This window comes from Aptenodytes patagonicus, chromosome 1, assembly GCF_965638725.1.
Source record: "Aptenodytes patagonicus chromosome 1, bAptPat1.pri.cur, whole genome shotgun sequence".
Taxonomy (NCBI): domain Eukaryota; kingdom Metazoa; phylum Chordata; class Aves; order Sphenisciformes; family Spheniscidae; genus Aptenodytes; species Aptenodytes patagonicus.
The window spans coordinates 60440372-60456995 of record NC_134949.1 but is presented as its reverse complement, the minus strand read 5'-3'; the positions used below and the strand labels follow the sequence as shown (position 1 = coordinate 60456995).

Sequence of the window (16624 nt, the reverse complement as noted above, 5' to 3'; positions counted from 1 at the left end):
TCCATAAAAATTCCTCTCAGATAGATTTCCACCTCAAAAACAGCAAACAGCAATGGCTTAATCTCTTAGTTCCCTGCTCCAGCATGTTACCTTTCTTCCACATATGCTCTCTTCAGCTACTCAAGTGCCTAGCTCTTGGAATAAGCTAGCTGTCTAAGATCTGAAACTCACATCCATTCTTTATAGATTCTATCACTGCAACATTTATTACTGTAAAACTTAGGCTGTGGTAAAGTTTGCAAGTTAAAGAAATAAATTCTATTTTTCCAATTTTTTCCTTTGCTTTAGATTGTTTATCTTAATATAGGCCTTTACTGGTTGCAATATTTGTTGAAAGTACACAAAATTGCAAATTCTACCAACCTATATTCACATATGCCAACGACACATATATACACTGCAGGTACAGTACACGCGTATCTTTCTTACTTACAGAATGGAAGATATTTCTACTTAGTATCACCATGGGACAGAACTATGTTAGCAGAAAGTCTTTATCTAGCTCCATCTAAGCTATTGAAGATGAGATCAGAGGTAAAATGCATACAGCAAGAATGACTAAACCCATAAATGGTCCAAAATTATTTTTTTATTACATCAATACAAGAGACTACAATCATACTGAACAGGCTATTATCAAATCTCTTCACAAAGCTTTCTGTCAAAGAGGACAAATAAAAACAAGTGCATAAATCACAAGGACATGTGGCTTAAGACCATTATCCCAGAGGATTACAGAATGGTTTTTCCATCCTCTCTCTTTGCTTTTAGTACCTCCATCTTCGTTTTAATGTTGTAGCTATTATTACCAGTGCTATCTGAAGACTAGAGTTCCCTGTAGTTATGAATGGCAAACAGAAAAACCCTCTCACTTGTTAAGAGAGAATCTAAGGTATGCTTTAAAGGTACATTCAGTAGCCTTAGGGTAAGAGTGTGTTTTTAATGAGTCCTGCCAGTCTTGTCCAACTGTGTAATGCTTTAAGTATTGAGCACTATACTGGGAATTATGGACTGTGGTTGCCAGGCATCACCAAAGACCCATGGTTTTGCTGTGATAACCATGGTGCAAATACCTAATGAAGAAACTATGCCTGTCGCAAGGTACTCACACAATCCAAAGGTACGATTAAGGAAAACAAGTGGCTAAAACAGGGTAATATAGCTGAAGCATAGAGGAAACAGGTCAAGTATAGCAATCAGCAGTCACCACACATTTGGGGATGCAACAAAGGAGTAATCGCTCTCAAATAACACCACCAGTTTTCACTGACAATATTCAGAACATTCATTACAGACTACAGTGTGTAAACATCTCACAGCCTAACTCAAAATGAAGACTATAGTTAAGGAAAATTGTTTAAGGAAAACTGCTCAATTTATACATAGTACAAATTAGGATTTTAATCTGGGCTCCAGATAAAATCAGAAATTGATGCTCTGTGCAACCCTAAGCAGACAATTAAAAGATTTGACCAAGTAGCCCACAAATCTTATGCAGGTCATCATGCCACCTCACCTCCGTTGAAATTACAGACATCACTACAGACACATGCACACTTCTCAATTTTGAAGAACACTTTTCAGAATACACTTTCATGCATAAATAAAAAAAAATCCCCAAACACCTAGCTTGCCATCAACTTTTTTTTTTTTTAGTCATCAACTGCAAACTTTTTGTCTCAAGGCAACCCTTCTTTCCCAGAGACACACACACACATTTGATCCAAAATGTGGATCAAAACTTGATTAGTTTTGCAGCTCCAAAGTGGAAGGTGGGGTCCAAAAACTAGAAACAAAACCACAAGTGAGAGAGTCAGTGAGGAGGTGGAGGAGAAACATGAACATGCTGTTCTAATCTACTAATACAAGAACTTAAATACTGTTTATAAAACCAGAATGCTCTTCTTCCTGACTGCTAAACCACTATTCTCTTAATGATGAGGAAGAAAGAAATTGGTTTAAAATCTTCAGTCCTAAATTTCTGCTTCAAAATTATGGTACTTTTCAGCAAGGCAGTTGCTGACTCAAGTAAAAAGCTTAGCAAAGCTGAGCAGTAATTAAGATATTTCATTTACAACACAATTTCACATTTGTACACGGGGAAATGTGCTTCTTATGACATGAAATTTCCCACAATACTGAAAAGACGCATGGAGATATAATACCATCTAAGTCTTTCATTTGTCCTGTGAAGTAAGTCATCACTTCTTATGGTAAGCAAATATTCACTTGAATAAAGACAACTACTGAAGGCAAAACTTAAGAGGTAATGAATACCACTCAGAGCCAAAGAAAACAGTTCTTGGAGCTTTTTAGGATCATGTATTCAAGTCCTGTTCCAAAATTCAAGTCAACTGGTGTCATGCCATTACATTCCTATATAGTTGGAGCAAGCCTCAATGGCTCTGCAATACGCCTAATATAATTTCCTAAGTTGTATTTACAGAAAGTAGACCTGTATCAGTTTACACTTTATTTCAAATCAGTGGTGTCAGTTTGTGAATGCCTGAATGTTTTCAAGATGCACATGCAGATGGAAAAATAACATATGAGTCTGCATTTCCTAGTCAGTCAAGAACTAAGAACCTTAGAAGTTGTCTACAGATCACCATTTATTCTAAATAATTTCATAGGAGTTAATGACCTTAAAGATGAGAATTTTGACTATGTAACAACCCATTCTTATCTTCACCTCAAAGGAAGTTTTTCCTAATAGATCCAGAGCATCTATTAATTTTTAGTTTATTATATATAAACAGGGGACAGACAGTTAGATGTGTCACTGTTTTAATTAGGTTCTTGCAGAACTTCTTCCTCCCATCTGTAGTTTAACAATGGTAAGAAATTTTTGCACTAACTGTGCCAAGCCTGGGTAAAGAATCTCTCCTTTATTTGAATATTCAGTGTTTTTAAAGAAATAAATATCTAAGAATCCGAAACTTCAGTCTACCTGTTAGGTACAGACATGCAGGGAGAGGAAAGAAAAAACCCTACAAGTATGACAGCACCTTGGACATTCAGCGATGCTTAGAGAGATGAATTAAATGCACTGACCACATCCCAATCTGCATTCTAGAAATAACAAGTAATCTCAGATATACTTCTATGCCAGTCATTAGCAAAGCAGCTTCTAGAATACAGATCCTCATCTGCATCAAAAAGCTACTCCTGAGACACAGAATTAGAGCAAAACCTCTCATATCTATATTTGTGTTCTGCCAGCAAAACAAGTAAGCCCAAAATTCTTAAAATCACAGCATCCCCTCCAGTTTTCACACCAAGTATAAGCCATGACAAGAACATCTTGAATGAAAATTAGTTCTAAATGAAAGCAAGAATACTTAGCACCTTTCTGGTGCATTTCATCTTTCAAAAACACTTTACAAATATTAACGTGCCAAGATATAAAAGAGCCATTGTTTCAGTGAAAGAAAACAAGAAAAGAGGATGCAAAATTTGGTAGTAAAATGGACGGATGGCTGGCTGATACTTCAGTTTTGTATACTGTGGTTTCATTCCCATCTTAGTGACACATCAAAACAGGTTCTGCAGTACTAGAACAGCAAAGGAATACTACATTACTGTATATTGAGAGATCCTGGTAGAGCTGGGTTACTTTCAACACTAATACTTTTCCAACTGAAATTCCTGTTGCTTTTCTTAAATTAAGACTGCAGAATTTTTTTGTTTTATACCACCATAAGAAAAGCTTTTATATCCTTACTGAGAATAAAGTGTTTTTCCTTTGCAGTTCCCATTACTGCATTTCCAAAGGCATATATGCCCAACACAGTCAAGATGCTAGATACAAAGCTGTAATTTGTTTAAGTTTGTCCATTACATGCCCTGCTGAATTCCATTTTCTTTTTTTAGGGTGCTTTGTGGCTCTTTAGCCACAGCTAACAGGAAAGACTTATGCAAAAAGATTCATCACAAAGCATTATCTGCTACATTCACGTTCATTTGGGGTGTCTAATACTACTAACATAGATCAACGCTGGGATCGCTACTGAGAACTTCATGCCATCCAGAAGCATCACTGTATGCTTGCCAGTATTCCACCACAGCAAACACTGGTATCTGATAGATGGAGAGCCAATCTCAAAGAGCAGGACTCTCACAGATCCTCATCTATATTGGTTAGTACCTCACTCACTCCACTATTAGCAGCACTGATTTCAGTGAGACAGCTCATAGGAAAAGTAAAGCAAGAATGGCAAAGTTTTTCACTTCGGTATTTAATGTTCAGCTCATTAAGGGCCCAGCTTGAAGCCCTCCGAACCTGGCAGAAACATTCCCACTGGGGTTTTCAGTAAGGCCTTGAAAAATTAGGGACTTGAACTTGATAGAGAAAGGAATAGAAGCTAGTTAAAAGCAAGGAACACAGGTTTCATGTCCTCCCATTGTTCAGCCTAGTTTAGCAGGCTTGGTTACTAGTGGGAATTTGCACTGGGTTACCACAGTCGACTCTAGATAAGAATTCCGGTCAGCAAAAAAAGCATTGAAGTTGTCTGCCAGGTCGACATTTGACAGGAATATCTAACGAAAATATTAGAGGGTTATCATCTAACAATCTCCTTGGCCAAAAGCAGAGAGGATTCGAAAATGGACCTGAGACAACCTGAACAATTAGAGAGTGATATCTCACTACAAAGACTGAAGTTGGCATTACAAACAGCTCCTGAAAATGCTTCTCACTCTTAATAATATGTTATCTCTCGCCTGCTAGAATACCAGTGCTCAATCCACTAAAACGTCACCAGAAATTCCATTTTGCTCTGATTAATAAAAGATACTAAGCCCTAAAAACGATAGCTGTACCTGACTCCAAACAGACCAAATAGAACAAGTTCTTGGTGATCAAAAAAGTTGTATCACAAACTCAGATATGCATGGTGAATATAGGTAAAGAGAAAGACACAAAAACACAAGGGAACTTGGATTTCTTGCTATCTGTGATGGATGACTCAGTTCCTGCCATGTTAGATGCATTTCACCTTCATAAATTACCGTCACATAGCTGGTGCAGTGGGATCTGTCTCCATCCTGCTAAAGGTTTCTGTTTGGTTAGTCCAAAAAAATTGGTGTTATATACTATTGTAAGATTTTATTTCAGCACTTTCAAGACAAATATAAAAATGTACTTAAAATACCACATCAATTTAAAAAAAATGTAACCTGACAGAGAAAACCAGTTGTCTCCCAGAACTATAGTGATTTTTTTCAGAACTGTCCCATGTTGCTGCTTCCAGTAGATCACAACACAGGAATACACATTTTTTTTCCAAAGACATTTTAACAAACAAACCCATCAATAAATAAGCCAGTATTACTCAAATGACAAACTATTGAGATTAAAAGTACAATATAAAAACAAAATTTAAAAAAAGGAAAGTACAAACAGTCAGTTTTCAAACACTTCGGCACACTCCTACTTCTGTATTTTGTAAGCTCTTTTGGGCAGGAATGGTTTCTTGCTTTGGGAATTTCTGACACCCCAGCTATGTTGGTTGATGGTGTGAAGAGTGACTGTTGATTGACGTAACTTGGCTAGCAGAAGCTGCCACAGTAGTCACAGTTATATTGGCATAAACAGTGCTTTTATCTGAATTGCTTCCATCATTTGTGGAATTTTTTTTTTTTTGCATGAATAAACACGAAGATAATAAACACAAGGAATTAGAGATCTGTGTGCAGTTTCATGGCTATGATCTTGTTGGGATGATGAGACATGATGGGATGGCTTGCATGACTACAGTGCTGCAATGGAGGGATACAAGTTTTTAGGAAGGACATGTCGGAAAGACAAGGAGGTGGAGTCACCCTTTATATGAGAGAACAGCTGGAATGCATGGAGCTTTGCCTGGGCACGGACAATGAGCTAACTGAGAGCTTATGGGTAAGGATTAAAGAGCAGACCAGTATGGGTGACATTGTAGTGGGCATCTGCTACAGGCCACCTGACCAGGAAGAACAAGTGGATGAGGCAGACTGAGGTTGGTAAAAGCAACCTCACATTCACAGGCCCTGGTCCTCATGGGGGACTTAAACCACTCTGGTATCTGCGGGAAGGACAACACAGCCAGGGATAAGCAATTCAGGGCATTCCCGGAGAACACTGATGACCAATTCCTTACCCAAGTGATAGAGGAGCCAATAATGAGAGGTGCTGTGCTGGACCTTATACTTACAAACAAGGAAGGGCTCCTTGGGGATGTGAAGGTCAAAGGCAGCCTTAAGTTGCAGTGACCATGGTGGCATTCAGGATCCTGAGAGGAGGGAGCAGGGCAAAAAACAAGATCACAGCCCTGGACTTCAGGATAGCAAACTTTGGTCTCTTCAGGGATCAGCTTGCAAGAGTCCCATGGGATAGGGCCCTGGAGGGAAGAGGGGTCCGAGAAAGCTGATTGATACTCAAGGATCACCTCGTCCAAGCTCAAGAACCTTTCATCCCAACGAGCAGGAAGTCAGGCAAAAATGCCAGGAGGCCTACATGGATGAACAAGGAGATCCCGGCAAAACTCAAACACAAAAAGAAAGTATACAAAAGGTGGAAGCAGGGACAGGTACCCTGGGAGGAATATAGAGACACTGCCTGAGCGTGCAGAAATGCAGTCAGGAAAGCCAGAACCCACCTGGAGCTGAAACCGGTGAGGAATGTAAAAAATAAGTATCTGAAGGGAGGGTGTAAAGAACATGGAGCCAGATCCTTCTCAGTGGTGTTCAGTGACAGGACAAGAGGCAATGGGCACAAACTGAAACACAGGAGGTTCCCTCTGAACCTGAATCAGGAAATACTTTTTTACCATGAGGGTGACTGAGCAACGGCACAGGTTGCCCAGAGAGGTTGTGGAGATATTCAAAGATATAGAATATCTTTGGAGATATTCAAAAGCCAACTGGACATAGTCTTGCAGAACCTGCTCTAGGTGGCCCTGCTTGAGCAAGGGGGGTGGACCAGATGACCTCCAGAGGTCCCTTCCAACCTCAACCATTCTGTGATTCTCTGAAAGCAGTGCGGTGTCAGAAAACTTCCAGCCACGCACCAGTGTTTATACTGCTGTTTTATACCAGCCTTCCTATTCCACAAAGTACCTCTAAGGTACACATGGAGTCTGTGTATTTGTGCGTCACACAGCGTGAAGGGAGCCCTCTCTCAACCAAGGCCTCTAGGCATTTTAGTAACATGAATAAATATCGGCTTTCTATACTACATTCGCAATTCCACTATTTCAACCAGAAAAGTCAAGATGCTTTCCCAAATCATATTACCTTCATATGTAGCAACTTAAAATATGAAAGCCTAGGAAAAAAGGAAAAGAAAGAAGAAAAAAAATTTAAAGAAATCAAACTCGGGCCTTTCTCAATATACCAATGTCCAATTGCAGGACAAATGAAACTGAGGAACAAAACCCAAACACAGAAAATAAAATATGCTGCAAAATTAATTATTTCAGAGAATTCTTGATACTAACTGCAGGTCCAGAAATCTTTATTACTGATGTATAATACGGTATTTTTTAGTCTGAGAACAGAAAGGGAAGAACCTCACCTATGAAAAATCTGAAGAGCTTTAAGACAAAAAGGACATCTGAAAAATTTGTTCTGTATGACGCTACCCCACCTTCAGACACCCATTGAATATGGATTTACCTCACTGCTGTTTCTCTCTCTCTTCTTCATTTCTCTCCACCCCTTCACCCTGAACAAATTTGCCCAGCAGCACAGTGGGATACATGTCATACGAACATGGCAGTAGCCTTCTATTCAGACAGATGCTGTGCCTGCCCCTGCTTATCGCTCGTCAAAACTGATATAAAATGATGTCATCAACAAAAGTGCTGCATTTTTAACCCAGTTAGCATGTGTCAATAATTCAGTGGAGACTCTGGTCTCCTTAATGCTCATTTATGGTGACTTCTGCTAAGTGGCAGTGGCCTGTGCCAGTTTCCCTCTCCAGGTTGTTAGCACCACCTGGCCATAGATAAAACTCCATCTATTTAAAGAAGAGTAACCTACAACCTTTAAAGACCAAGATATATTTATTTACTCCTTCGAGCATTCTCCTATTTCCCTCTCCTTTAAATGTTGTACTCTTTTCTATTTTTGAGAAGTAAAACACATTCCTTTCTTCCTTTGGTCACAGCGTTGCCTCTAAATCAACAAAGAGTATCTAAATTCTACTATGATGGGTTTATTTTGTCATTTATCCAGTTGTCAATTAAATTTGTTTGTTTGTTTTAAGATGCACATATATTCTGTATATTTACGTAAAAATAATTGTTAAACGCCGAGTATCATCAGGGACTTGGTTTTATCATCTAAGGCACAACTATATTAAGCAATAGTTCTTGCTAAAGACAGTGGTGTTTTCACATGCTTAAAGCACAGGACAGTGACTCTTTCAGGAAACCAGAATTCTGCTCTTTGCTTTTTGACTAACCACTTGGGAAACTTTGCTCAAATCACTTCACCTGCAGTGCATCAGTTTATCTTTCTACAGCGTCATTTTCCTCACTCTAACCTGCTCTGTAAAGCATTCAAGAACCTATGGATTTATTTCCACAACGTGCCTAAGACTAGAGAATTGGCAAAGCTATTCTGCATATGAAAAATACTGTCATCAATTTCAGTTCCTTACATACTAGTGGCACAATATTACTGTTTTTGCTCATTTTGATGAAGAAAAAATGTTAGGAACATCTTTCTTCTCAGCCCATTCACCAACTGTGCGCAGTTATTCACATTGCGACTGTAATATAAATCAAGATCTAAGCTTACTGAACAGTATTTCAGACGTTTCCAGTATATGATGGAGTTTGATATACCTCAGGTGCCAGGTATGAGCACTGGCGTGAGAGCAGTGGCCACTGGCAGTATGAATAAGTTGAGATTTTATGTCCAACTGCCCCAGTGGGGCATGCAAAAGCAAGGGGCAAGGCTCTGGGTACCAACACCAGAGATGTAAATTCCAAGATTGATAACCACATTGCAAGGCAGTACTGTGCATGGTTCTCTGCTGTCCAAAGCAGCTGGAAAGCGATCTGATTTTGGTCACAGAGGAATCACTCCCAAAGGAATGCCTTCATATTGAAAGGAGGTGTTCCAATGATGAAGGATCTGCATCGCTAATCTAAACAATGTGAGTTTGAATGACCCCAGAAGTTTGCTAGAAGCCACTATTTTAATCTAGCAACCTTGAAGCTGCACTAGCATTACAGTGAGAACCAGAGAAAACGGAGGCAGACTGCAATGTTTGGAAGGAAATGTAGTAACTTAAGCCACTGTTGGTATACTCTCCTCTTCACACCTGAGGTCTGAGAGCAACTATGGAAGGATGTGAATTTATTCTCATGCATTGCTTCTTTCTTAAAGTCATCTAAACTGCAAGACGATTGCTGGACAACGAGTTGAATACAGCTGCATCTCAAACGTTCTCAGCTTGTACATTTTATTGTTGCTCTCTGAGGTAATAGTATAGACCAAATTATTGGTTTGGTTGCATTCTGGATAGTAGTCTGAAAAACTTGGTATAAAATCAACAACATCAGGTACAAAAGCCTCCCTTTCCTGCCCATCACCAAATGGTTTGTTTCAGCCACTAGCAGGTCCCATCCTCAGTGGACTCAATATCAGTACCGATTTTTTTCCATTCTTTCTCCATTTGTAGCATCCTGCATTTTGTCAACATAAATCTCAATGAAGGAAGACATCCCAAACTAAAAGCTTCTACCATTTCTTTAAACTGATCATTTTTTGCTTTGTGGAAGTTAATGTCAACATGCAACTTTCCTAATACTAAAAATTGTTTATGACATCATCACCTGCTGATTTCAACTACTTGGAAGAGTCACTGAAGAGGAACAGATTTCTCATAAACGTAGTTGATATTAAAGAGCTCTGGAAGACCAAGATCAAGGACATAAGTTATAAAATATTCCAATAATAACAACAAAAAATGTCCACCTTTACAGGGACCTCATTCTTCAAGGCTTCAATTCTCTACTTTGTTAAAACAGCATCTAATTGTACGGTACACTCAACATTGAAGAATCCAAAAATACAGACAATTGTACCCTTTTAAAGCAGTAGGAACCATCTTTATCTTATTTAAGAATTCTCAAGTACGCCAGCCAATATTTTATCTTAGAAGACTTGTCTTACATGAATGATAACCTCCCTGTGTTTAAATCTGAGTCACACTCTAGAACCAGTCTTAGGATTGAAAAAAGATGAGACTACAGAAATACAGAATTTAACTGCTGCTTGCAGAGCCTCAGAGTTAATGTTAGTTCATTTTCTATAAAAAACAGGAAGCCTAGGACTCCCTTCTGTTAGAAAACAAATGAAAGCTAATATTCTTAAGAACAACATGATCTAAGGAACATATATTTGGGGATTTAATAATGCTAGAATGATTGGTTTTCATTTCTTATTTCTATCCACCTTTCTAGTACCTTCAGCCTGAAAAACATTGAATTAAGCAGATTCATACATTGAAGTCCAGTAATTTCTGAGCATAAAATTCCATTTGCAGTATTGATTAGCTGCAGCATTAACTGAAGACAGAAGGGAAAATAATCACCAAGGGAATTTAGTACTGAGGTGACTGAGGTTCAGGGGCACAGCAGGGGAGTCAGAGAGAGGAGGAAAGTGAAGCCTAGGCAGGAGGAGCTGGGTTGAAAAGCCTGAATATCAGCTCGAAACTTCATCTCATTTGAACAGTTCACAATTCTTCTTGCTCCCCCCATTTCACCATTCAGTAACACTTTTTATTCCAGGATGAGAAGCATTCTTTTCTCCAAATAGACAAATTCATTGCCAAGTCCCTAAACAGGTACAAAAGTCCATCTGGAAATTGTAAGAAAACAGAGAGTTTCATATTTTAAAAAAAAAAAAAAAATCAAATTCCACAATTCCTTTCCTTCACTTCTCTGCCCTTTCTCTCCTCTTCCTCCCCGCAAAAACAAAGTCCTTCATTCTTCTTCTCTGTATTTTAATGAAGATTGCTCAATAACATAGTTTTCTAGTTTTCTCCTAGTCCTAAGTCTTAGCTGTCAAATGCCTACCAGGAGATAAAATCCAAAAGCTAATGATACAACTGAAACAGTGGCATTTTGCATGTAAATATTACATTCTGGGATAAACCGTAGAGGAACTATTGAAAGCTGCAACTGAAAGCGACAACTCAACTTCCCTGGAAGTTTTAAGCAGCAGAAAATTTCTGGTGAAGGAAACAGGGTGGTGCTTAAAAAAATTTGGTTTTGCTGAACGTAAGTTTTCTTGTAAAAGTGTGCCAGAATGTGAAAGCAGGTTTTAACTGATAACGGGTGTTATCCTTCTGATTTAAGAAAGTTATGGTTCTGGTGTTAGCACTGCTACTTGCAGTTTTGTGAAACAACAGCAGATCAAAAATTGTTAGGATTTCTATCATGTTCACAGATACCTGGGTAAACAGTAAGGCCAGCCACTGTTAATTGATGTGACCCTTGACTAGGTGCCCCTCAGGCAGCATGCACAGGGTCTGGGTCAAGATGTGCGACTATTCCCTGAGGACAGAAAATTGGTATAGGCATGGAATAACAGAAATGAGTCATCAATACTCAAAAATGCATGGGAGAAGAGTAGAGTGGTGGTGGCATCTATCTCCTCGTAACACTGGTCAAGAGATTGGAGGCGTAAGGACCGGGAACACTATCCTTAAAAAGTCATCTATTTCTTTTTATTATTTTCAAGCGTACCTATCTTATGTGGTTAGTGAGGAAGACTGCATTCTGCCTGCACCGTCTGAGATTTCCAGCTTCCTCCATCATCAGGCTTATGCAATTAGATCTGGCTTTCTGCTATAACATTGGATAGACATTGCTGGGGTTCTTCTTGACAATTTTAAGTGTAGCTTCTACCCAGTTAACTCCATTGTTGTGGAAATAGTAGCTATATCCCAGAAACAGTGATGTGGATACTACTGTAAGCATTGTTAGAGCAGACCTGGTCTGATCCGCAGATTAAAACAGGTAATGCAACTAATTTACACAGTTTGCTTCTAATTCTGACACAGATGGCACTTAAGCATTCCAGCCTTGGCAATTTTGCTTCAAAGTCAGTACCAAGGCCAGGATAATCCTTTCTAGCAATTTTCTCCTTCATTTTTGTGCCACCAACTTCCATATAAAATAGAGTTTGTATCTGCTACTCCCCTTCTACAGCCATGCATTGAACAAGCTTTGACAAGACACAGGATAGACCTTCACATACTGAGCCAAGTGACACCAGAGTCATGAATCCCTACAATGTGCAAAGCTCATTTCTTAACCCTTATCTTCAGGTGGGTGTACCACAAGGAAGAGGAAATCAGTGATCCAATGAAAAAACAAAAAAAGGAAAAGTAAAACTACCTTCCTTGATGGTAGTTCTGACTCTCCACCTCTTAAATTATGCAAAGTGTGGGATAACAAACACTGATTATTTTTTAAAGCTAGCATTCACTGCAAAAAGAAAGATGAGCCAAACCCAGACAACTAACAGAGCAAAAATAGTGCATGTGCTCATGTGTGCATGTTTCCTTAGACAAAACTACTTTTCAGAAAGTTCTTCAGCCACAGAATTAGGCAAATAACCAATACAGCTAACTCTGGAGACAATGGAGACAAACTCATGAAGAATAACCAACTGTAAACTTGCACTGGCCATTATGTCCTCTTCTCACACAAATCTTTGTCTTAATGTTATCAGCACACATAGGTTATAGGAAAAATAGATACACCAGAAATCTCATATCCTTAAAATGGATACTTTTAAAATTTATTCTAATGCAGACGATGAAAGGTCTTCAATCAAAGCTGGCAAGAGCTCATTAACATAGGCTTTCATACAAGCCAGAAAAAAAAAGAAAGGAAAAAAAAAAAGGAATGCTGTTCTGGATCTAGACAAGCACTCCCATCATCATCGATAGGAATTTGCATGTAGATCAAGTTTAGCGTATAGTGCAAAGACTTTGTAGTCAGGTTATGAATTTTCCCATTATTAGCCTTTATAAACAGTTTATAAACATCAGGCAAAATGGCTTGGGTTTTGTTGGGTTTGTGTATGTTTGGTTTTTTAAGATTGCTCTTATAAATGTACACATACAAAAAAGAAATCAGAAAGAGCATGAAAGAGGAGAGTATTCCAGTAAGAGTCTATTGACAACTGATCGTTTATTATAGGTAAAAACAAAAAACACACATTTGAGCAAGAAACAGTCACACAAGTAATAGTTTGGAGGACTGTTCCTTCAAAATCATTATATTTAAGAACATTTCAGTTCAGCAATTTAAGTGCGCATGGGAGATGCCTAGTTTTACCAGTTTTCTAAAATAATTCATTCAGAAGGAATACTACTTTTGCTAATATTAAGTCCTACACACTGAAATTTCAGATCAAGCCTCTGACAGATCTTCATGCTGCCAACAGACATGCAGTCATTCACCACTGCTCTGCACTTCAGCTTTCTGAGGACTGTACTTTGGAATTCCTGTAGACTGAATAGATGGCACAGGGAATTCAACATATTAGTAGTACTATTTTCAGTGCTCCTTCAAAGAAAACCAGTGCATATTTCTGCAGACCTAAGAAAACTTATAATCTTTTTATGTCATCTAAACAGAGAAGAAAAAAAGTTGTCATGCATATTTCAGATATTAAAAAAAAAAAAAATCTTGCTACATACTGCCATCCAAATACCTCCAAGCTACACTTTCCTTACCAGCAACTGAGAGGGGGGTATGTACTTTGAACAGGAAAGATGCAACACACAACATAAATCAAAAATTGTGAGAATTAAACATCAACAGGATGAAGAAAAGGAACCTGCTACCACAGCGGGCAATTAAAAGACACAAAAAAAAAAATCAAAAACAACCTACCAATCCAATTATCCATCAGAGACTCTGCAGTTACTGCGGCTTCTACATGACTTGCAGCCTTGCTGATCAAGGGCCGTCACAGGACACCTAAGCAATAAGAATTTCACATTTCAAACTTGGAATACTTACCAGCAATTTGCAGTTTTCAAGAAGCCTAGAGATACCTGTTCCACCTTGGTCATTTCTCCATTTTAAAAAACTGCAACACAGTGAGGACGTTCGGGGGGATTTTTTTGTTAACTTGTTTTGTTCTTATAAGTAAACTAACCTCTGATAACCTATCTCCATTTGCAGCAGGGAGCAGAATGACTTTGTTAGAAGATTCCCCCTGCCCTGAACTCATCGCCTGAGTTCATACATGTGATTTTTCCTTTAAGCTTACAGTATGATAATGGAGCTCTATAAGGTGAGGAAAAAAGCCTTCATTTCACAGATCTTATTACAACAGTCTGTGCATTTTCACCACTGAATGGGGAAAAAAAAATAACCCAAACTAGTCCCCCTAGTGTACCTTTGCAGTAGGGGTCTAAAGAATATGTGGCAAATCACTACCCTGTCTTTTTGTGTGAAACTAGCTTTTTTTTTTTTTTAGTAGAAGACATAGCCACTTACAGAAACTGCAGGGAAACTAGGCAACGTTTCAATCCATTTATCTAATTTCCTGCTGTTTCTATTTCTGAACAAGTAAAAAAATAAATGTTGTACAAAGAAAATTAATCTGTATCCAGAAGACTTCATTAAATAAAATGTGCTGACCTGCTGGCAATTGCCAGGTCTGGTTTTAACATAGCACTTTGTTTAGCCCAGTGCTTTCTGTTCCTTCTAGCACTGAAATTGTATTAAAAAAGCTAAGAATGTTTAAAAAACATTTGATTCATTGTCATTTCCATCCTGGCATCCATACCTTCCAGAATACATAAATGACAATCAGTGCTGTGAAAATGTTTCCTGTAGTAATTTTAAGAGTGCTATAAAAAAAAAGTACAATACATACACAGAAAGGTAAGACCTTGTAACAACTGTTCAGAAGCCTCCTCAGGCTAATCTTCAGCTAAAAAAAGGCATGTTGGAAAAAAGTAGGCTTTATTTGCTGTCTAGCAGTACCCCCGTTCCAAGTTGAACAGAGCATAAGACATTGTACTCAGGTGAAAACACAAATAAAGATCGTTTGTCTGATGCTCTACAAAGAAGAGAAATCACTTGCTTTCTAAAAACAAAACTGGGCACAGCGGAAGAGCTAGGAATCTCTCCAAAAAGTGTTACATAAGGCATTGTCAAACTTCATGTCACCTCCACAGAGGCCGCAAGTTGCTATTTTCCCCCCCGGTGAGTAGGGATTAATGATCTAAATGACACAATTCTCGGATAGGAGGCAATAGCAGAAGCCTGCCCAAAGGAAAGCTTCCTGGGCTGAAGGCTTGCTGGGGAGGCTGGAGGGGGACGGGGAAACCACCCTCCCCGCCTCAGCGTCCCAGCGAAACTCCAGCTTCGCCCCGAGCCGGCTGGCTGGTCCCGTTCGGGCAGGCTGCCTCCCGGAGCAGGCACGCCGAGGGACGAGGCGTTCACGCCCCACGGCGTGACACCCTTCCACCCGCACGGCAGCAGCCCCCTGCCACCGGCTCCCCCGGACTCCTCCGCGCAGCCGGCGGTACTTGGCGGGACGGCGGCCCCGTCCCCCCTCCGCCCCACGGCTGGAGCCCCCCGCGGAGCGGGAACACATCCCGGCCGGAGGAACGGGGCGTGGGGTGCGGTGTAAACAAGCGCCCGTGCGGACTCCCGAGGGGAACGGAGCGCGAGGCAGGCGGGGTAACCTCCCTCGGCTGGGGGGACGGGGGGATGTGCCCCTTCGTGCCAAGGAAGCGACAAGCGTGTCTCCGCCTAAGGGTCTCTTCAACTCCAGATCTGAAGGGGATTAAAATCCAGGAGATAAAACCACCACCCCAGCCCTACCGGACTCGGATGCCCCCTCCCCCGGGCTGCTGGAAGGGAGACAACTCACCGATTGTTTCTTGCCCTCCCCCGCCCCTCGCCTCTAAAAGCAGCAGCGACCCGACGAGGCACTTACCTTCCCCGGGTGGCTCCCGGGCCGCCGGGACGGGCGCTCGGCGCTCGCCTCTCCGCGCAGGCAAGCGGTCCTTCCCTCTCCTTCGCTCCAGGCGGGCAGCTCCAGCTCCGTTCCCGGAGCCCGGCGCTCCGGAGGTGCCAGCCGGCGGGTCCCAGCCGGGGCGGCACCGGCGGCTCCACTCTCCGCGGGACGAGGAACTGCTGACGGTGGGAGGAGGAGGAAGGCGGCGGGGAGGTCCCCACTCTTCCCGGGATGCGCCGCCGAGGTGGCTGCCTCCTCCTCCTCCGCCCAGCTCTCTCTCCAGGGCCTGCCCGCTCCCTCCTTCGCGCTGTCCTGAGGTGCAGCCCGGCCCCGTCCGTCCGTCCCGCTCGCCTTCCCCCGCCCCGCTCCCCGGCGGCGAGCCGCGCGGCGCACAGGCCCCGCCGGCGGCCAGAAGGACCCGGGGGCGACGGGGGATTCCGGCCCGGCCTCCTGTCCTCTCCCCGGGGCCTGGTGCACACTCTCCGCGGGGAGAGGAGGCCCTGCCCCGGCCTGGCGGGCGGCGAGCAGCCCCGGGAAGGTCACCGGCACCGTGGAGCCGAGCACGGAGCGGCTCCCTCCGGCACCGCCGCGGCCGTTGCTACTGCTGCCGACCCGGCCTCAGCGGCCGCTGGGT

At 41.3% G+C, this 16624-nt stretch overlaps 1 protein-coding gene across 1 annotated transcript in view; it reads right to left on the bottom strand.

Moving 5' to 3' along the window:
• The window catches only part of LARGE1 (LARGE xylosyl- and glucuronyltransferase 1), a 309728-nt gene extending 293107 nt beyond the window's left edge, over window positions 1-16621 (bottom strand). The window contains exons 1-2 of the mRNA XM_076338872.1: window positions 15970-16621; window positions 13905-13991 (exon numbers count right to left, since the gene is read on the bottom strand). The gene's annotated coding sequence lies outside the window, so the exon portion shown is untranslated. The remainder of the gene's footprint in view (window positions 1-13904; window positions 13992-15969) is intronic.
• Window positions 16622-16624: the final 3 nt, after the last annotated feature.